General features: G+C 43.0%; 1 protein-coding gene across 2 annotated transcripts in view; it reads right to left on the bottom strand.

Moving 5' to 3' along the window:
- BOC (BOC cell adhesion associated, oncogene regulated) overlaps positions 1 to 19,075 on the bottom strand; it is a 98,020-nt gene extending 78,945 nt beyond the window's left edge. For both annotated transcript variants that reach the window (XM_054974153.1, XM_054974154.1), the window contains exons 1-2: positions 18,846 to 19,075; positions 347 to 440 (exon numbers count right to left, since the gene is read on the bottom strand). The gene's annotated coding sequence lies outside the window, so the exon portion shown is untranslated. The remainder of the gene's footprint in view (positions 1 to 346; positions 441 to 18,845) is intronic.
- Positions 19,076 to 23,061: the final 3,986 nt, after the last annotated feature.

Raw genomic sequence — 23,061 nt, 5'->3', positions numbered from 1 at the left:
GCTGAGTCCTGCTCCACTTTGAACAAGTGCAGGTGGGCTTATCTGATTTAAGTCCAGATACCATGGTGCACACCTGGATCACACGTGGGAACTTCTACATTATGATGTAGTGGTGCTAATACAGTTCCATGATTGACAGATGCCCTGTTCATAATCAGCAAAGTTATTTTAGGAGAAACACAAGGAATAAACTACTAAACTGTAGTTCTTTGCTTTTGAGATAATATTTCAGTCTTTGTCACCAGCTAGAAGACCTCAGATAATATGTGTTAGGAAAGACCTGCCTGGAGACAATAACAAGACCAATGGTTTCACTCAACATACGTTCCAATGTATATTTGCTTACCTTAGGTATGAAGGTATCTTTCTTTGGTGACTATTTTTTATATGACTGGATGAAAAACATGTCTAATCAAGCTGGTTTAACTGACGTGGTAGACCTAGGATCAGAGAAATTGCAAAAGACAGTTAAAAAGAAATGCTACTTAGGGAAACAGTAGGCTTACAGAAATATTTTATCTTTACCTAGCCTATAATGATTATGGTTCTGACCTGGATGGCCCAGGCTAATCCAATCTCATCTGATCTTGGAAGCTAAGCAGGGTCAGCCCTGGTGAGTATTTTGATGAGAGTAAGTTAAAAAGTCCAGGGATGCTACATGGAGGCAGGCAATGGAAAACCACCTTTGCTCGTCTCTTGCCTTGAAAAACTTCTGAGATCACCATAAGTCGACTGCAACTAGATGGCACCTTACACACACATACACGTGCACATAATTATTGTGGAACAAGATTATTTGCATCATAGAATGATACCAGAAATTATTATCAGTTCAGAAGCATTTCATATTTCCCCCTAACATTCCATAAACATTGCACAGAGAAAAAAAGCCAAGCTGACTCTTAACTCTGCTAATAAATCACTAGAATCTATGGGTTATTTCCATGTTACAATTTTACGTATACATGTATATATGTACATATACATATACATATACATATATACATATACATGTATATATGTATGTATATGTACAAGTATACTAATCAGCTCTCTTTTAATTGTATATAAGGTGGCAAACCTGGGTTCATCTCTGCCTAATGTGCAATCTGGCCCTAAAAATATTTGGCACCATATCACTCTTTACCTGATAGTACAAAAATGATTATTCAACCATATCAAGTGAACTTTTGGACAGAGTATCTCTTTTAAAAATAGTTTTCTACAGATTTTCAGTGTGCAAAGTGCTTCAAAGTCACCTTGTTTGTCTAAAAATCTATTCTATAGATGGAGAATTGGGGAAAAGCTGAAAGCAATTGCTGAAAGTCGCCTAATGAATTGGTAGCTAGGCTGAAATCTGAAGTGATTCCCCCCTCCTCCAAATGCAATCATCAGTTCACTGGGCTACCCTGGCTCTCATAAGAACACAGTAGACATTTTCCCCTTAAGAACCAACTGTCTGCAATCCAGGTTGATGTCATGCACACTACAGTGGGGAGGAAAAAAGGAAATGCCCAAGAAGGATATGCTTCAAAGGAAAACCTACCAGTCATCCTTGTTAACAACAAAAATCCCAAGTGATCGGGGAGAGGAGAGAATAGCTCTGAGGCCTCCTTCCCAGCATCAGTTCTACAGAGCAGCGAGCAAGTAAAAGATGAAGAAGGGTGAAATTATTCTTTTAGGACTTGCCTTTAATCATCATTGACGCTGCATTTGAGGATTCAGTCAGTAATCTGACTCTTTTTGAAAGACAGTTTCCATTCTTATGTTTGCCCAATCTCCACTTTCTTCAAGCCTAAAACCTTTTTTGCTGTCTTTCTTTGTATTATTGTCTTTTTGTCATGAGCCAACTATTATTCATATCAAGAGAGTTTAACTGGTGAGGGGGAAAAATTGTAAGAGAGCCCCACATTTCAATGTTACATCTCTCTGTTTTGATTGGAATAACACAGCATGCAAGTGGCCCAGAATTGTGAAAACCTTATGCTGATGTTACTGGGGAGTTTGACCAATAGTGAAGGAGACTGTATGGCAAAATATATATTTCCACCCCTGCCAATGATTTCTATTGACTACATACGGGATAAGGAAACTCAGTATATGATGGGTCCAATTCATATGGAATCACAGAGCTGAACTGGGCCTAACTAACTCACTCAGCCCTGTACTCAAAATTAAAACGACAGTAACTCTGACAGAGAGCTGTCCAAACTCTCTTGAAGATCTCCACAGAGAAAGAAAACCTTCTACAGGTATTAAGTTCCATTGTCAAGTTGCTATTTCTGTTAGAAAGTTAGTTTGAATGGTCAGCTGTGCATCCACACTGATGGGCTCCGTGCCTGAGCAGAGCAACAACTCAGAAACTTCTACAGCCAGCTTTTAGGAGCAAAGTCTCCTTCCCTTGGGAAATGACACCCAAAAGGGAGGGATTATGCCTGGCCCTGTACCACTCAGTTTCCTTTCATCTGCCACAGCAGTGTGACTCAGACCTACTTCTCGTTAAGACAAAAGTCTGCCTTCATTTATAGTTTTCTCTTAGAAGTAATTATAGCATATATAGTTGGCTTCTCAGTTTTGTATCATGGGCACTCTTTGCCTGTGGGAGCTCTGACTAGAGGTGGGCATGAACCAAAATACGAACCAAAATTCGTCACGAACCAAGCCAGTTCATGGTTCGTGAACCAGCGGTCGTCAGAGCCCATTTCTGACGAACCACCACGAACTTTTAGGCCGGTTCATTTGGTTCATTGTTTGGTTTGTAACTGCAGACAGCCTGAGGCTGATCAATCAGTTTCCTAGGCAATGTGGGAATGGGCTTTCTGCAGCCCCGGAAGTGACTTTCTGCTGCCCCAGAAGTGACGTTTTCACGAACCAAACAAACCAGTTCATGAACTGGGGCAAGTTTGTAAAAGTTCATGGTTCATGAAACGCAACGGACCATGAACCACATGGTTTGGTTTTTTAACCTGGTTCGTGCTCATCTCTAGCTCTGACTACTACTCAGAACAACAACTACAGGCAAGCAACTTGTTTTTCCTCATGTTCTTCTGAGATTTACACCCCTGTAACTTAAGCCCATCAAACCTATTCATGTTCTCTGAAGTGACATAAAACAAACATTTATACCGTCAAGTTCCACTTCACAATACAAACCAGAGCATGTATGAAACCTGCCATACAGCAAGAATTCAGGGCAAAAATAACGTTTTTGTTCAGGCCAGTATTTTCAATTTGGAGAGAGCTGGTCAATAACAATTTTTATGTGCACCATTCATAGTACTTGGCAGAAAACACAAGAAACCATAGAAATGTAAAATAATTAACTGTAACTCTAAAGCTTTCCATTCATTGGCATGTGGGAGAGAATTATTATTGCATAATTTTGGAAGAGTACCCTTACTCTTATTACATTCTGTGGATGAAGACACTATATTTATTTAAACTAGGATTTGGATTTTTCGCACATAATTTTGTTCAAATATGTCAAAAACATTTTCTTTGGCAACTGCACTGAAAATGTACTAATGGGTTTGACGTCATTTCTCATGCTTACTGCCTTCCACCTTCAAATATTGGCATCCAACAACTTCTGTGAAGATAAGGCCAATTTTGCTTTTAGGTGTATGGACAAACCTTCATAAAGAAGGATTTGAGGGAAGAAGCTGGGAGAGAGAAGGAGCAAGAGTCAATTAGCTAGGAAAAGACTTAGTGCATGAAGTTACAATGCTCTCTCTGTACCTCTATCAACTAAAGGCATAAATCAATTGCAGGGTTACTCTAGACTTCCAGATGACCACCCTCCTCGGGCTAATTTAAATGTTCATACGCATCTCATGTGATAGTACTTGCTCAGTTTTTACCTATGGAATTGTAGATTTATAACATCCCATTTATGAAAATCACATGCCACATCAAATTGTAACCTCTTTGACAGAAGACTTAAAACAAGCCATCTCTTTGAGGTGCTAAATTCTTTTTTAAAAATCTAGGAAACAATTTTAATGTGGATATAGTAACTCTCTATGTACAAACTGGGAAGGCTTTACACTCCAGTTCAGACAGTGGATTCTGAGTCATCTATTTTCAAAGCACACCACAGGGCTAACATGTTGACACTGCACAGCACAAAGTCGCTTCACACTGAAGGTTCCAATCACCATGGCATCTATGTGGCAAAGAACAGAAATATCTCAAGACAGATAGGACTGTACTGAACCAAATTTGAATGATTACATTATATCATGTTAAATACTGCTCTTCCTGTTTCCCTTTCAGGCCTTATGTCTAGAACTCCTTCCCAGAATACTTTCTGTCTTTTTTCCAAATACTTCCACTTACCTAGATTTTTGGTCTTCACCCCCAGGAAATAAAGTCTTATGTAAATTTAACTGTATTGGTTATCATTCATCCTCTGTTCATGTTGCTTCTCCCCTTCCTCCTCTCATTTATTTTACTATTCTTTGCCTCCAATTTCCCTCCCCCTTCACTAAAAAATAAATTGGTAATAACAGTACCAACATTTGTTGGGTAGCTACATCAGTGCAAACCCCTGAAGGTAAATTGCTGCCCTTTCACAAAACAGAATTCACCGCAGTGTTTATTTACTCTGACAGATTATCAGATTGATCTCTGCCCACACTGATTACATTACTGGCTTTCACTGGTGTAAGTGCATAATCATACTACTTAACAGGGGTCATTTCGTAGAAAAAGAGCTGGAGGAACTCATTAGCATAACTCATCCGCACACCTCATTAGCATATGCCACACCCCTTGACATCACCGGAAGTGTGTCATTAGCATAACTGATTGGCATATGCCATACCCCCTGACATCACCTATCCTGGCTGTTTTGAACCCAATCCTGGCCATTCAGGGCCGAAATTGGGCCCAAAAATGGCAAAAAGGGGCTGAAAATGGCCGAAAAGGGACCCAAAATGGTCAGGATCGGGCTGTTGCTGAGTGGAAGAGTGATCCCCCATTTGTCAGAGGCCCGATGTGGGCTGTTTTGGCCCCAATCCAGGCTAAAACGGGCCTAAAATGGCCAGGGTCAGGTGGGTGGGGCCACCTGACATGTGACCTCTTTGGGGAACTGCCAGAACTGCGTTCCTGCGCGTTCCCCCTCGAAATGAGCCCTGCTACTTAACATTTATACAGTACTTTAGAGTATTCAGAGGGCTTCACATATACCACCTTTATACAATGAGGATTGGCAAATAGTTCTTTCTGTTGTTGGTCTATTTTCACCAGACATTTATTTCCCTGACAATAAACCTCTAACTTCACATAATCTGAAATTCTTCTTATCTCCTCATAAAGCTGAAATCTTAGGATCACTTTTTGGGACATGAAAGGATCTGGGCTTCCTCATATTGCATCTATTCGTCCATGTTGGTCCCACCCTCAAGATATCCAAGCATAAAGCATACCTTGTATGGATACATTTCCAAGTACATGTACAAGACCTACATGTGTACAAGGTATGCACACATGGGCTCTCAACATACATTTATTTATGTGCAAACATCAAGGGATGGGGCCAGCAGACACACAGAGCAGCCAAACTGAGAGTATTCCCACTCTGAATGACTGAACAAGGCAGGTTGCTTCTAACACTTCCTTGGGTGTCAGAAGTGGCCTTCTTTGTGGCATGAACATTGATATAAAACACTGCTTTATATTGCGTAATGTGCCTTGAGTCTCAGAAAAAATGGGCTAAAACAAACACATAAATGGTTTAAAACTCCACTATATACACAGAACTTTTGAATTTAGCAATATTTGGTTTTAAAATGTATACTAATTACTTTTTAAATTTCATTTTTCTAGCACTTTATGTTGATATTTTATGTGTGTGTTACCAATTGTCACCTGAAGTCATTCATGTAAAACATGGTATATAAAATATATTTTATTTTAAACATTCTGTGTTTCAATGATTTTTTGAGGTAGCTTACAGTTAGTCCAGTTTTACAGAGGGAAACTGAGGCTAAGCATAGGAAGCTGAATCCAGCGATACATCAGTAGAAGATAAGTTAGGTGGGTAGCCATGTTAGTCTGCAACTGGACTAAAATCCTGCTGTTCCACCAGTAAAAGGCACTGGTAGTTGTAATTTTCCCACACTTTCCTCTTCCAACAGCAATCCCTTCCAACCCAAGAAAGGTTGATTCCCAGGTTTGTGGGAACTGCGTGGAATAATAACCATGTGGATTGGCAGGTTACAGTTAGGGGTACGCGATTCAGGTTTCCGATTCAGGATAAATACCTGAATCGGACATGATTTGTAAAGATCCAGGATTTCTGAATTGGGCCCAATATGCTGGCCCCAATTTGGAAATGCCAGATCAAAGCTTCCTGAAGCAATTCGGGTTGCTTCGGGAAGCTTCAGGGCGCTTTTGGCTGGCTCCAGCTGACAAGCAGGAGAGGATTCCCCCCTGCCAGGCAGCTGAAGTTTAAAGGGCCCTTTTCATGCCGCTCCCCCCCCCCACCAGCCAGCTGAAACGTCGGGAGGGCCCTTTCCGTGCCACTTGCAAGTGGCAAGGAAAGGCCCCTTTAAACTTCAGCTGACCAGCAGAGGGATCCTGGAAGGGAAAGGAGGGAACCTCCTCCTCCCGCTCCCATCAGTTGAAATAAGCAGTGGAGCGGGAAGTTTCAGTGTGCTCTGAATATTAACAGAGCATACCGAAGTGGGGCAATAAGCGGTTGCCGAAGCAGCTTACTGCTTATTCCAAAGTGGGAAAACCGAATCTTTCTGTCCCTGCACACCCCTCGTTGCAGTTAGGGGGAATAAAGAGAAAAGATAAAGAGCAGCTGTCAGTGGCATCTCATCTGATTGGAGGGAGGTGTCCAATGGAGTGCCACAGGGCTCGGTCCTGGTGCTTTTCAATATTTTTATAAATGATCTGGATGAGAGTGTGAAGGGATTACTCATTAAATTTGCAGATGACACCAAACTTGGAGGATTATCAAACACCCTTGAAGACAGGGATAGAATTCATCAAGATATGAACACACTGGAAAAGAGCCAGTTTGGTGTAGTGGTTAAGAGCGCGGGACTCCAGGACTCTAATACGGAGAACTGAGTTTGACTCCTCACTCCTCCACTTGAAGCCAGCTGGGTGACCTTGGGCCAGTCACAGTTTCTAGGAGCTCTCTCAGCCCCACCCACCTCACAGGGTGTTTTGTTGTGGGGATAATAACAACATACTTTGTAAACCACTCTCAATGAGTGTTAAGTCATCCTGAAGGGCGGTATATAAATCTAATGTTGTTGTTAAAAGTGGGCAGCTTTGAATAAGATGCAATTTCACATGGATAAGTGCCAGGCATAGGTAACAAAAATACAGAACATGCATACTGGATGAGGGATACACTTCCGGGCAGCAGTGTATGTGAACAAGATCTTGGGTACAGGTGGATAGGGAGCTAAATATGAGCAGTTAGTGTGATGCAGCAGCAAAAAAGAGTAGACACAATCTTGGGGTGTATTAACAAAGGTATAACATCCAAATCACAGGATGTCATTATCCCACTGTATACTGTGTTGGTTAGGCCCCACCTGGAGTACTGTGTGTAATTCTGTAGGCCTCACTTCTTAAAAGATGTGGATAAATTCAAATGGGTGCCGAGGAGAGCAACCAGGAAGACTGGGGCCTGGAGACCAAGGTGTAAGAGGAGAGACTGAGAAACCTGAAAATGTTCAGGTTGGAGAAGAGGAGGTAGAGGGGAGACATGCTTACTCTCTTTTAAGTTTTTAAAAGGCTGTCACTTAGAGGAGGAAAGGGAGCTATTCCTGTTGGCAATGGAGGACAGGACTCAAAACAATTAGTTTAAACTACAGAAGGGAAGGTAGCAGCTAGGCATTAGGAAAAACTTCTTCACATTAAGAGTAATTCAGCAGAGAAATTGGCTGCCTAGGGATGTGGTGGGTTCTTCCTCATAGGCAGTCTTCAAGGAGTGGCTGGACAGATACTTGTCAGGGATGCTTTATGATGCTCCTTTACTGGGCGGGGGTTAGACTAAGTGGTCTGTAAGGCCTCTTCCAACTCTATGATTCTACAATTCTATGAGATCACTTTTCCTGCTTTTTCTATCAAGTGAACTGCTGTTGAGGGAAGGAAAGTGAGGAAGATCTCCAGTCCTTCTGTGAGCACACTGCTGGATTTAAACCAGTGACTCCTAGAGAGTCTGTGGATGAACCAGGATATGAAACCAATGCCCATGTTCAGGTCCTACAGAGAAACTTTATATAAAGGATCTACTTATGATCCTAAACAAACATTCTCTTTCTAGTAGACAGATTGCCCAAAAAATCCCCACAGAAGTGCACATGAATACATGAAGCTTCTGCCTTATACTGAATCAGAGGATTGATCTATCAAGACTGGTAGCAGCTCTCCAAGGTCTCAGGCAAAAATCTTTCTCATCACCTACTGCCTGATACTGTTTATCTGGAGATGCTGGGGATTGGACCTGAAGTTTCTGGATAGCAAGGAGATTCTCTACCAGTGAGCCACGCTCCCTCCCCAACTTGTAATAGAATTATTCCCCACCAACAAACAACTTAATCTATTTGAAAGAAAGCACATTATCATGATGGGACCAGATCCTATTGTAACCGCATACATGTACACTACACACAGAAATAGTTCTTTGACTCTTATACGTTCTTCCAGCCCAGGATGTATCTGCCTGCTAAAGGACCGGTATTATAGGTCTGTGTGGTAGTCTTCCATATATGGCATTTGATTAAACCTTCAATCCCAAGAACCAAGTGACTGCAAGTAGCATGGATTATATGTTCTGAAATATTTTTGCAGAGAAATCTCCTTGAAGCACATGGATGTATCTGCCTGCTAAAGGACCAGTATTATAGGTCTGTGTCTCTTCTACAATATTGTTTCCTAAACCTTTGCTACTCAGAATGAAAGTGGAGGAAAAGCTTCATTCTTCATTTACGAAGATATAACAGGCCCCTCCACCATCTTCCCACAGAACAATGGGCAGGCATTCATCCTGCAGCTGCAGGTAATATTTCCAGTTGGTAACCTCTCTGCCTCTTTTTGCAACCAATCAGGGCTCATGCTATCTAGCCAATAGCAATGCTTCAGTGATTCTCCTGTGCCACTTCAGCTCAAGCATAAGCAGCATAAGAAAAAACATGCATGTCCTCCTACTTTATAGGTAGAAAGCTGGGATTAATGAGGGTAGTCCAACAAGCATAAAGTAAAGAATTCATCGAGCATGGAGACTTAATTTTTCAAAGTACCTATCAAGGTGCTACTGGACCCAAGTCTTGCTACCCCCCCCCCCCGAAATGTCTCTCGTGGCACACTATTGTGATTTAGCATACAGTATGAGAATCTATCTTTGACAGGTATAAACTGGTAATACATTACCAGTGGGAAACCTAATCTCTTGAGTGGACAAGAAAGCCCGGAACTATGCATTTCACAGAACTAGGATTAGCAGGCACAATTAAGCCTAGCAGTAAATGTCTTGCCCTCTGAGGAATGCCATGTTGAGAAACAATGATAATTCTCGTTTCATTCTTTTGCTTCTTGTTTCCAGCTACATTAAAAAAAGCATTGTCTGTTTCCTGATTTTGTGGTAGTCTTCCATATAAGGCATCTGATTAAACCTTCAATCCCAAGAACCAAGTGACTGCACGTAGCATGGATTATATGTTCTGAAATGTTTTTGCAGAGAAATCTCCTTGAAGCACATAGGCAGTAATGACTCAAGCCCTCTTCCTACATACAGCTAGTTGCATGGGAGCAAATTCACCATAGTGTAATCCCACCCAATGGGAATATGTCTGTACAGCAGCCATGTGATCATGACTGGTATCCCACTCAGAGTTTAAGGTTCTCAAACAAAGTTTAGGAGATGCTTATGTTCATTTGGGCTCATTTTAAGCAACACTGAATGCATGCCATATCATACCGGGGGGGGGGGGAGTGTTTGAGAAAGACAGAGTGGGAGAAAAGTAGTGGCCTTAGGGTTGCCCGCTCCAGGTTGAGAAATGCCTGGAGATTTGATGGTGGAGCCTGGAGTGGGCAGTGTTTGGAGAGGGACCTCAATATGGTATAATGCCATAAAGTTGACCCTCTAAAGCCGCCATTTTCTCCAGGGGAACTGCTTCCTGTAGTTTGGAGATCAGTAGTAATGCTGGGAGATCTCCAGGTCCCACCTGGATTTTGAAAACCCTAAGCAGCCTGTAGCCAACCAGAGTACTGGGAGGGGGAAGTGAGGAAGATCTTGCTGCCAGCAAGTCAGCAGCAGCTGGGGTTCTATCTGAGTTGTCTGTCTTCCTCTCCTTGCAAGGTATTTGAAGCCTGGGTGAGGTCAGAGGGGTAAGTTCTTGGGCATGAGCAAAAAGACTCCTGGCCTGGAGCTTACAGTCTGGGCCTGTATTAGGCAGTCTTGTCAATAAGAACCAGTCCAGGGTCTGTTTCTTTTTTTGTGTTTTCAGATTCTTGTTCATTAATTGTATTATTCGGGAAATTTAAATTTTGGTAGTTCCTCTGAACCACTTTGGGTCCCTTTGGGGAGAAGAGAGGTGTACAAATGTCAAATAAATAAATAAACAATACAGTTATGAAGATTTAAGAGCACTTATGTTTTCATAAGAAAAGGTTTCCCCCCTCCCACTTTGATAGCCCACTTAGCCCCCCCCCTCCAGGAATAGCACAGGGGTCAAAGTAGAAGACTGCAGTCGGAAAAGGGGAACTGGTGAAAATCTCTGTCTCCCTTTCCAAAAGCTTCTGTGCCCTTAATATTTTAGAACATGGAGTTGGATATAGGCCAGTGACAGCCAGAGAGTCCATGGCTGAACCAGGATCTGGAACCAGTTCCTGTGTTAGAATCCCACAGTTTACCCATGACTCCTTGAACCTGGTTTCAAAGTTGTCTGAACAGAGCATCTACAACATTATCCTGTGAAGCAGAAAGCCAATGCCATTTTAGGCTATAGCATTTAAAATTTTAACCAAGCACACTCCAAGGACTCTTGACAGATGTTATTTAAAACAAAATAAAACATTCAGAATCAATTTTATGGCAAAAAGCTGTCTGCTGAAGTGTCTGTAGACCGTTCTTAACCCTAGTAACCAAAAACTAGTTTAACAGAAATGGCCTCAGTTCAATATGGAAGTTAACAACAACAACATTCAATTTATATACCGCCCTTCAGGACAACTTAGCACCCACTCAGAGCAGTTTACAAAGTATGTTATTATTATTCCCACAACAATCACCATGTGAGGTGAGTGGGACTGAGAGAGCTAGAAGCTGTGACTGACTCAAGGGCACCCAGCTGGCTTCAAGAGGAGGAGTGGGGAATCAAATCCAGTTCTCCAGATTAGAGCCCCGCACTCTTAACCACTACACCAAACTGGCTCTTAGGGTTTGAACTCTTGACTACTCTCCAAGAGAATGGCACATCATTGGGTCAGCCACTGAAATTGCCTCTATACAAGCCTTCATAATGCTAAAGTCATTAAGATGTTCTGAGCTGATCCCTGCTCAGCCATGGATCTCATTGGATAAACTTGGGCCAGTCACTCCCTCTCAGCTTAACCTACTTCACAGGATAGTTGTAAGGATAAATTGAGAGATGTGTCAACATTGCATGCTGCTCCTGGGAGAAAGAGCAAAACAAGAAGTCCTACAGATAGGCAGGAAAAAAACACACCCATAGGAATCCTGGAGATGAGGAACAGTCCTGCACATTTAAGGCTCTATAGTTCAAAATTAGAAATTTGAACTTTGACTGGAAGGCTATCAGGACCATTTTCATACTGCTTACCGGCCAAGGAACATCATGCCAAGCTCCCAGAATGCAGGGCCAGATCGAGGGGGGCAGGGGGGTAGCCTGCCCCCGGCACCGCCAAAGAAGGGGCGCAAGGCGCGGCTGCCAGCCTCCTGGAGCGCGCTGCGGCTTGCCATGAGGAAGGCTGAGCGCAGGGTTGGGAGGCCCTCACCTGCCCCACCGATGGGGCGGCAGGCTTGCCGCACGTGCAGAACCTCCCAGCCCTGCGCTCAGCCACCCGCGCAGCAAGCCAACCACCCCAGCGCCCGCCCGCACCACCACCGCCTCCAGCTCAACGGCACACTGTGCGCTGGGGCAGCCAGCTTACCGCATGGGCGGCATGGGGCAGCGGGGCAGGCAAACCGCGTGGAAGGCCTCCCAGCCCTGCACTCAGCCGCCCGCACAGCAAGCTGGCCACCCCAGCGCACACCTCCGCCACCGCCGCCGCCAGCTCCACAGCACACCAGGTGCTGGAGCGGCCGGCTTGCCGCACAGGCGGCACGCCTCCCACCTCTGTGTGATGACATCTCAAAAGTGGCGTCATCACACAACACCGGGAGCGCACACATGCTGCGCACACACGCAGAGGGCCGGGCAAGGGTTGCACCAGGCGCCAGCAACTCTAGATCCGGCCCTACCAGAATGACAGCATCTTCCTGGCACTTGGTGCAATGTTCTGTGGCCAGTAAACTGTGAAAACGGCCCAGATGCCAACACCGACACCACAGCATGTACAGCTCAACATGTGACTGAAGCCCAACCAAGTCCTGGTCCCCCATTTCATTTGTAAACACACACATTGCTTACAAACAGAAGTAAGCATGTACAGGCATGATATAACCTATGAACACTAACCAGGATTCTAAACCTGGATTAAACCCTAGTTTTGAATTCCAGATAATGGGAGTAGATCAAGATTTTGTTAGTCTTGCAGGTGCCACTGGACACTTGCTCTTTTCTACAAATAATGGGACAGGAGACTAACTCCAGTTAACACACATGCCTGCACCAGCACATCACAATTCTCCATGTGAAAAGGGAAGTGGTAGAGCAAGAAGACAGACGTGCACCAACCCAGGAACCGACCAAGTTCATGCACATTTTTACTTATCTACACTTAAGTAAATTACTTGATTTACAGCGCAATCCTAAACAGAGTTGCACCCTTCTAAGGCCACGAATTACAATAAGCTTTAAAAGTAGTATAAAGTAGTTTAAAAGTTTCTAGTTGAATAATAACATAATTATGCAATAACATTATTACAGTAAATGCTATCAATGTTTGTAACATAGGTATCTAGAAACAGAAGGGTTAACTCCGAAGAACATTATTTGTTTTAATTTATTAAATACCTACAGTGCTCCCCAGCAAAAGCTTTCCACCTGGTTTGCAATAAAATAAAAAATTAAGAAACAAGTAAAACTCATATAGCTCCCTTACGAGAAAATATGCAAGTAAGAATTAAAAGCAACAACGTTGTAGCCTAAAGAATCCTAGTCGGAGAAAAGCCTCCAAGATAAAAGTCTCCATTTGCATCCTGAAAACCAGCAAGAAGGAAAGCAGTTGCACTTTCTTGGGCAAGGAGTTCTGCAGCTGGGGCACCACCATTAAGGTGGCTCCCTAGATCCTATAGCCAGCCTGCAAGGAAACTCGCACAAAGTTCATCGAGCCAGGCCAGCCTTGTGCATAGATCCACTAACGCAGATTTTTGGTATCAGTACCTCCTCATGCTAAGTGGCACAAAGCCAGAGGGCAGAATAGCCCAGGCATCATCACCCATGCAAAGATCTTCTCAAGACATCTACAAGGCCAGCAGTGCAGTCCACTGAAATCCTGGGCAAAGTAACCCTTTCCTGGTTCTTCCTCCAAAAATGATGGCACAAGGTGTCTCAAGGAGTTGTGGAGTATTTGTTAAGCATGAGGGGGAGTCTCACATAATCCATGTCATTTTGAGGCAATCACAACTTCGTTCTTTCAACAGATTGGGATAGCAATGCAAAATATACCCACCATCAATTTGCCAGCATTGTCTAGTGGTTAGAGTGTCATACTAGGATCTGGGAAATGCAGGTTTGAATCTCCATTCTGCTGGTGATCTTGCCCAGTCTCACATTCAACCTAACTTTCTCTCGCAGGGTTGTTGTAAGGACAGAATAGAGCAGAGAACAATATAAGCCACGTTGGGTCCCCACTGGGGAGAAAGGCCAGGAATAAATGACATAAATAAATACGTTTCTATCCCACCTTTTTTCTAAAGAATTCAAAACGGTGTATATGGCAGCAGCCACTACATTTACATTCACAGCAACTCTATGATATAGATTAGGCTGAAAGTGATCAGTCTAAATTCACCTGGTGAACTTCCACGGCTTTGCACTTAGACCTTTCAATTTCAACACTCTTCTCAACAACTATATCACATTCTCTCCCAGTGCCAAAGGATGCAGCTATGTACTGTTTACTGACCATGTTCACCTCCATGTGTCTATATTACTCACTGCAATATACAAAGGCAGCAACCAAGAAAAAAATCAGAACTCAGCTTTTGTGCATTTTTAAAGAGACAAACATCAAATGACAGAGGTCTGTGGCCTTCACAACTCATGTAGTTAGCACACTGTTTTCACTTGGCCCTAAATTAGTTCCTTCTAAATAAATCATAAACTAGATCTAGATTAAAATTGTCTTTGAGGTTTCTGCTACTATACATACAATACAATCTGGATGCCATGGAGCATAAAATAGGGCAACTCATGTGTGGGGAGGAATCTGGTTGATAAGGAGTGGGTCACCCTAATCTTTATGTCTCTTCATGGTTCAGAAACCAGACATTTTTTAAGAACCCAGAACATAAATATCTGATTCTTTACATTTGTTCACCGTATGCCATTCTGCATATATCTATTATTCACAAAGCCCTTCAAACAATCATTCTAAAGAAATTTTAATCTGTGCTCAAGGAAGAGAAGTACAAATTTATTCATTTCTTCACTTCATTTATATCCCACCTTTCTTCCCAATGGAGACCACAGTGACTGAGATTGTTTTCCTTTCCTGCATTTTATTCTCATAGCAACCCTGTAAGGTAGTTTAGGCTGAGAGTATATGACTGGCCCAAGATCACCCAGCAAGCTTCCATGGCAGTGCCTCAGATCCTAGAGCAACAATTTAACCACTACACCAAACTGGCTGACTGATGGGCTGAATCACCAAACTTCTCTCTTGATGATTCTTCTGTCCTCTCTATTTGCCTGCCTTGCATCTCGGCATGTCACTGGCTCCTCTGCTCTGATATCTGGCCTGCTGACTTTTATTAGGACATCACACAAGGCCTTCCATGACTTTGGGCAATGGGGACACCTTTTATTTTAAATTCCAAAACCACTGACAGATTGAGGCTAAATTAAACAATGCAGGATAGTATTTACAGTAAAAGGTTACTGTACCCTTTGCAGGTATAGATTGCAACTAACCCTTTGCAACGAACCCTTTGCAGGTGTAGATTGATGAAGTGATTTCAGAGCTTTTGAGAAGAAACCGAGAGATACCCTTACCACTAAGGTAGGATTAGCATGTGTTGTACTTTTGATCCACCTAAATTTTTAAACCTATCCTTATGTATTTAAGACTCAAATATAGTGACTTGCTCAGTGCTACCCTGTGAATTCAAGATTGTCATGGGACTGGAACTCAAAAGTGCAATCCTATGCATGCTTATCAGGGAGTTAAAACCCACTGAATACAACAGGCCTTAAACCTGCACAGGACTGTGCTACACGTTTCCCAAGTCCATATACAACAGTCTGCATATTCAGCTACCCTAGTTCATATCAAAGGAAGCTGCATTCTGTCATTTTTCACAGCTCAGTTTGCTGGCAAGAAAAACATTCACAAGATAACCAGTCAGAGATCTGCGAGCCTGTAAACTGAATATCCCCAAAAGCAATTCAGTATATTGGACCAATAATGAACCATTTAAAAGGGTTCACATATTGGATTCCATTACTGACTATAAGAATTCCAGATCTGTGCAATGTTGGTTTGCCATGATTCCCACAAAAATCAGTGAAACAACTCTCACGGCCTACACTGTCAGCAGAAATAGGCCCAATGCAACATGCTTCTGCAATCAAGGCCTCTGTTCCAACAGTAGTTTCAGTGTTTTAATTCTGGATGTAGCTATTAAAGGCTGTTCTAATGACCTTTAGCTACTCAGTCACGTACCACAAGCCAGCCCTCAAGCTATGAAGGTAAAGAGTGTCTTAAGTGTATGGGCTACGCTTGTTTCCTTTGCCAGCCTATATAAGGAAAGTGTTTTCATTACTCCTCCTTTCTAAGAATTAAAAAGGGACGTAAATCAGAAAACTTGACTCATCCTTTCTTAACCCAGCTGGTTTTTTCCCCTGTCAATCTTTTCCTTGCTTTACCAGAATAAGCAATTGTTTAACAAGTTCTCTCAAGCATGACTGTGGTTGGTTTTATCCATTACTGCAAACTGTGACGACTGCTTTTAATGTTTTGTACTTGTAAATTGCAGAAATGTTATGGCAAGTTTGTGGATAGGAAAAAAATCACAGAAAGGCTCAATGTTAGCAAGGAGCAGACGCCTAAGTCTGAACTCAGGAGGAGCACACATCATGACCTCCTCATCCACCCAGTTATCTGCAACTTTCGGAGTAAGTAACAGCAGAACTTACATTTCTAATGGCAAAGTGTAAACATCTACTAAAGGGAGGTTTGAGAAGGAGGGTTACTTCCAGAAAACAGAGTACATTTTTCATGGGGAATGCAAGAAAATACAAAATTATCAGCAAAATCATCCATCTGTTGAAAGCACTTATGGCGGTACGTTCTCCCAGTCTGTCTCCCCTTTAGAAAGAACGGTACCTCTGAACTTTACACAGCACACTTTCACCAACAGATGATGGATAAGGACCATAAAGAAACTCCTCTCCTCTCCTCTGTGATTCTCATTCTTTCAGATCAACAGTGATTTTCGGTGATTTCCAAAGATTAGTTCTCGGTGCAAGGCTCAAAACACAGAAGGTGAAAGACCCCACGGAGATAATACAGCAATTTAGGCAGTGTAGTGCCAAACAAAGTCGCACCTTTCTAATCCCACTGACTTCAGTGGGCTTAGCAGAGTGCAACTCTGTTTTGGATTGCACACTAGAACAACATGCAGGTTCAGTTCTGTGAACCCAGAGATATTGCTACATGTGAGCATTTCAGATCCACTATGGCAGTTAAGAGACCAGGTAACAGACCACATCACACTGGAATTACAAATCTACTCGATGTCATCTGTTAGAAACAGCCACCTGTAATTTAGACTCTGTTCTTAGTCATTTTAGGAGGACAATGTACAGGAAAATAGCCATCTTTTAAAGTTTCTAATAAGCAAGATATTGGGGAGCATGAAAAACAAAACAGAAAAGATGAACTTCATTTATAGCACAGTCCTAAACAGAGCTAGTACACCCTTCTAAGTCCACTGAAGGAAGAGGGGCTAGAAGGATATTACCCTGCTTAAGATGCCACTGTTAGTTCCCAGCAAAACTTCTGCGAAAAGCATTAGTATATATATAGGGGAAAATAGTTATAGGGAGTTTTACATACTTCTCTGTTGAACTATAGGATTACATGGTTAAAAATTGTAGCGTGGGGGTCAAAAGAAGAAAAGTTCAGGAAAGTTTCTTTTCGTGAAGTTATGTTTGTCATAGAATTCACAAAAAATGCACAATCCCCTTAAATGGGATCTGCAAGTTTCCTATAAGCACACTATCAAAATTGTTGTTCAATAATATCAATTTTATTATAAAAACTGAAATGATAAGAGCATCATTCAATAAATGCATATATATTTAATTAAATCTCATGAAGTACTTCTCATGAACACTAGGGCCACGATTCAGCCAAAACTAAGCACTTTCTTCTTCTACTGACATCAACAGAATTAAGCAGGTGCTGAAATCACATGTACTGAAATCTCAAGAATTTAAAAGAACTTAAAGTTGACAAGATTGGGCCTTAGATATCAAAACGTATTTTGCTACTTGAGCTACGAGAAAATATTTTCCCAATTTATCAACAAGTGTTATGCATCCTTTCTTTAAAAAAAAATCTGAATTCAGATACTGCTGTAAACAAGTTTTACCTTTCAGTCCCTTGCAGTCAAAGGAGCAAGTTATAAAACTGTGTAAAATCCCCATTCAGAAGGGGGAAAGCAACGACCTCCACTTTCTGTATTATTCGAAGATAGTCACAAAAGGGCTGAGAATAAGCAACTGCACAAGAAAAAGCAAAGGCGAACTTTTTTCCCACTCTGTGCAAACTCATCCATGCATGCATGCTCTGTATAGACGCAGCCCTTTTACAAAGTCACCAACCAAAGATGCTGCTGCTGCCTTTAGATGCTCCTCTCCCGCCCCCCGTTCTCTGCAAATCCTACAAAACTCTGAAATCAATCCCTACGTTCTTGCTTAGAGGCTCCTAGATTACCCCCCGTTTTACTTAGATGAGAAAATGAAATGGATTGTTTTGCGGGGGGGGGGGGGTGCATTCCAGCAAGACCCGCAGCAAAGCTGTAAGGCAAGCAAACGCAAGGCCCTCCATTACTGAACGAGATGCTTGAGAAAAAGTAGAACCGCTTGCAAGGTCCACCTGTCCGATGAAAAACCACCCGCGTAAAAACAATGAAAGGCATCAGCGCGGAATTTTAGCGGTTCCTGATCTCAGACCCGTCAAGGCATCCCACAAACAGATCCCCGCAGTGACCTTCCTAAATTCCCAACACAAGAAAATACTGCTAGGGAGATTTCCGAAACTTGGAAACTAACTTCTCCTCAGTTTCTTAAAAAATAAAACATTTAACTTTGGGGAGGGAGAAGAGATTGTTTCTGCTACTTCACTCTCCCCGTATCTCTGGTGATGCTTAAGGGAGACACGCAGTGAAGTTATAAACAGCAACAAAGAGAGAGCCAAATCCTCAGGCTGGGGCTCCAGGCCGGACGAATCTGCCAGGCACTCACCAAAATAAAGCTGGAGCGCAGGATCTGGAAGGAGCCGAGAGGAGGTGTCGGGCTTAGGAGCCGCGGCTCCCTCTTTTTTAGGAACAGGCTGCAGATTTCCTACAAAGCTCAGCGGAAGAGGAAGAAGGAACGGCCGGGAGAGGCGAGAAAGGCAGTGGCATCGAGGCAGCCAGACCCTCCATATGGAAGGAGGCTTTGGGGATGACTGAACTCTCCAACAATTCCCTTCTTTTTGCTCTCCCGGCCTCCAGAGCCTCCCAGTCCTTCCCCTCCCCTTCTGGAGGAGGAGGGGCAAAGGAGGAGCCGCGGCGCGCCGAGGGGGGAGTGCAGCTCCCGAAGGACGGCGGCCAACAGTCCCCCCCCCCCAATAAACCCGGGGCGGGAGATGCAATCGCGGCCGGCGCTTGCAGAGGGGCGCGTCGCAAACGGACGTCCTCCGGCCCCCTCCCCTCCCCGCTCCGGGCAGAAGCGGAAGCTGGAGAAGTTGGGCTGAAAAGTTTGGCAGGCGAGCAAGAAGGGTCTGTCCGCCACCCTTGCTGGCGCGCTTGGGATGCGGCGGACCTCAGCCGAAGCGCCTGACCCCTATTCATCATCGCTCGGGCGGGCGGGGAAGAAAGTTCGGGGTCCGCTTTTGCGGTAGTGGAAGCGCGTTTTTAAAAACCCTCACCACAGCAGGATGTTTAGGGAAGAAAGTGTGGAGGCAGATCGCCTGGAGCAGTTGCTTCGCTGATGAAAAATGCCTGGTCCGGAGATGTCTCCATGCTAAATAGATACACACACACACACCTTTAATTGCATTCCAATGCGATGCATGGACACTGGAAAGTAAATCCCACTGAGTTCAATGGGGCTCGCTCCTGTGCAAGTGTGTGTAGGATTGGAGCCCCCCACCCGCATGGATCGCTTGTTCCCTCTCTTGTGATGCAAGCAAGAGCACTTCCAAAGGTTGCAGCTGGTGCTGGGTTGGTTGAGGAGATAAAAGGAGAATTCTGAAAGGGCAAAGCTATCCCCTAACCACTACACTGAAAGCCATAAATAAATAATTTGGGGAGCCACATGGGTTATGGCAGGGTTTGAACAAAGCAAGGTGATGACATGCCAGCAAGAAGAGCTGGTTTGTTCAAGGAAGACATTTGGAAGCACACCATCCCAAGTTTTTGTTTTCTTTCTTTTTTCTTGCTGTGCAATACATACGCTAAAACGGACTGTACAATAACTCAACCAGATATCTGTCAAACTCTGGCAAAATAATTGAGGGGATTTTCAGCCCCTATCCTAAGACCCCAATACCCATGGCACTCCCTCAATGACACTCATGTCTGTGCCAGGATAGTGGTTACCCCGGTGCACCATCATCATCTCTGGATACACCTGCATATCTTTGGGATACTCCAAGGTTTACCAGCGTAGCGTTTAGTTGTAGAAAAGAGCAAGAGCCCAGTAGCACCTATAAGACTATCAAAATTTATGGTAGGGTATGAGCTTTTATAACTCACAGTGACCACAAATTTTGTTAGTCTTATTGGTGCTACTGGACTCTTGCTCTTTTCTATTGCTATAGACAGACTAATGTGGCTACCCATCTTGACATAGCATTTAGTTGTCATTCTTCAAGCCAGGATGTAGGATGGAGCTGCAGATCATTTGGGGCTTTTTAGGTGTTTTTTTTAAAAGGTTGACTAAGGAGAACATGGCAAGAGATTGATAAAATTAAGTGTGATGTGATAAAAGTGGATTAGATTTTTTTTCTCCCCCTCATAATACTAGAACTTGCAGTCACTCCACAGTTTGTAATAGATTTAGAAAGGCAGAAGATAATGTTTCTTGGTACAAGGCACAATCAACTTTTGGAATTCACTGCTACAAAATTTGGTGATGACCACTGGCTTTGATATCTTTGAAAGAGAGCCAGGCTGATCGGAGGAGCCCTGTTGGTTACTCTGCCTTGTAAGTCACCCGTTGCAAAAGAGGAGCAGCCATATCCCAAACAGATACTGAGAGGACAGAAGGAATGAAGCTGCCGCTTTGAACACTAGAAGGGGGCTTTCACAAGTAGGAGAAAATGGTTCAGACAGATTTGTTAAAGGGACAGTGGGCTATACTACTGGGTAGTGTACGTTGCTGTAAGTATCACCTACTGGGTAGCCTCTGTGTCATTTAACATGTCATGTTTAATTGCTGTATTGCTCCTTGCCTTCAAATTCCTGCAATTGATACCAAATTGCATTTTTTTTAAAAAAATGTCCCAGCCACTGATCACGTATACTGACACTGTATAATCGAATCTGCCTTAAGTCTCAAAGAGAAAGGTTGGACTATAAATAATGCAAGTAAATAAATAAATGGAGATATTTCTATTACCCATGGTAGCTATATGGAACTTCTATGTTCAGAGGCAGTAAACCTCCCAATTACTAGGGCATTTCCCAGAAGCGCCTGCCTGGCTACTATGGGAAACAGGTTTCTTGACTAGATGCCCCATTGCTCTGATCAAGGAAATCTCCATGTTTCTCTTTCCAGATAAGGAGATTTGGGACCTTTGTTTTGCTATTTGTTGTTGTTTGCTGTGCACTGCTTTATTTATGTAATTTATTTCTTATTGTAAGTAGTTTTGGGTCCTTTTCAGAGAAAATGGATATAAATCTTTAAATAAGTAAATAAGCTGCCCTAATCAACTTGTCTTATCTTTTAAACATGAGTATTCATTACATTTCTACTGTCTCTGAGGCCTTAAAAGAAAAGCAAAACATAACCATAACTTAAGGGGTTGGGAGAACCTTTCAGATTCCAATAGGTAATTTCTGAAGTATAAGTTTAGAGCTCACATTTCAGCATCCTGTTTAAATTATTTCAGCTCTCATAATATTAAGAATAAATTCACTGGGCTGTTTTGTCAGGTTGTGTCCAACCACAGTTGAGACAGTTGGTTAAACGCATAACCAGATTTTTGGCCTAGAACTAAGGTCTAAGATTTAGGACTTGTAAATACAGATTGGTCCCTGACCTAGACATCTGTAAAATCAATCACAAGGCAGGGATAACACCTGTATATCCCTCCAAAGTTGACTGAAAAAGTTCATTCAGGCAGGGGGCAGGGGCAACCTATAGGGTTGCCAACTCCAGGGTATGAAAGTCCTGGAGATTTGGAAAGTGGAGTCTGAGGAGGGAGCAGTTTGCATAATATAATGCCATGGAGTCCAACCTCCAAAGCAGTTATTTCCTCCAAGGGAACTGATCTCTGTAGTCTGGAGATCAGTTGTAATTCCAAGAGATCTCCAAGCCCAGCCTGGAGGTTGGCAAACCTAATCTGCTCTGATTCTCAAGGGAGGACAAAATATCATCTGAATATTTCTCAGTAAACAAGCCATAGTTTAATTAGCCTTTATTAATATGAGCTTTCATATACAGCATTGATATTTATACAACTTGTACAGTTGCTTTCTTTCCCCCCCCTTTGTATAAGATAGCAGGCATTAATGCTTTTCTACAACACAGCTAAAAGTCTGCAACAAGACACATAACCTTCTTGACAAATTAACAATACAATCCTATCCAGAGTTGTTCCAGTTATAGACTATTGAACTCAATGAGCTTAGACTAGCGATAACTGTATATCATTGCCCTATTACTTGAGTAAATAAAGATAAATTGTGTAATGGATTACGGTGAGAATAGGGAAAGAGCTCTGCATGCAAGTAGCCAGCCAAGTTTGAGGAAGCTTTCTACTGTGTGCTGAGGTTGGGGCTCGCCTGGTCTGAACTCAGGAATAAAACCACTGACTGGGATGGAGAGGAAGGGGGATTGGAGCTGGAGTTCAGGGCTTGCGCATAGTAAACCAGTTGATTCAGCAGTTGGTGGCCATCCGCAACAGCATGACATCACTTCTGGTAGCTGCACTGGCGGATCAACTAGTTTGCTAGGTCCAAGTCCCAAGATCCAGCTTCAATCCCCCTGCCTTGCCATCCTAGCAAGTGATTTTATTCCTGGGGAATAAAGACGAGGCAAGCCCCAGGGCACACGGAATGTGGAGGGGTATAGGAAGTATATTTGGTAACGCAGAGTGAGAGCAAGAAATCCTCCCATTGATAATAACTCATCGTTCTAATATAGTAGCAATGACAATGAAGCATAGATTCTGTAGCAGTTGCTGTCAGTGCATTCCAGAACTAACTCACCGACACAGATTTTTCATTACCTCAGACTTTGGTGTTCCTAG

Source organism: Eublepharis macularius, chromosome 3 (genome assembly GCF_028583425.1).
Source record: "Eublepharis macularius isolate TG4126 chromosome 3, MPM_Emac_v1.0, whole genome shotgun sequence".
NCBI lineage: Eukaryota > Metazoa > Chordata > Lepidosauria > Squamata > Eublepharidae > Eublepharis > Eublepharis macularius.
The sequence above is the reverse complement of the archived record's forward strand: the minus strand, read 5'-3'. Positions and strand labels throughout refer to the sequence as shown.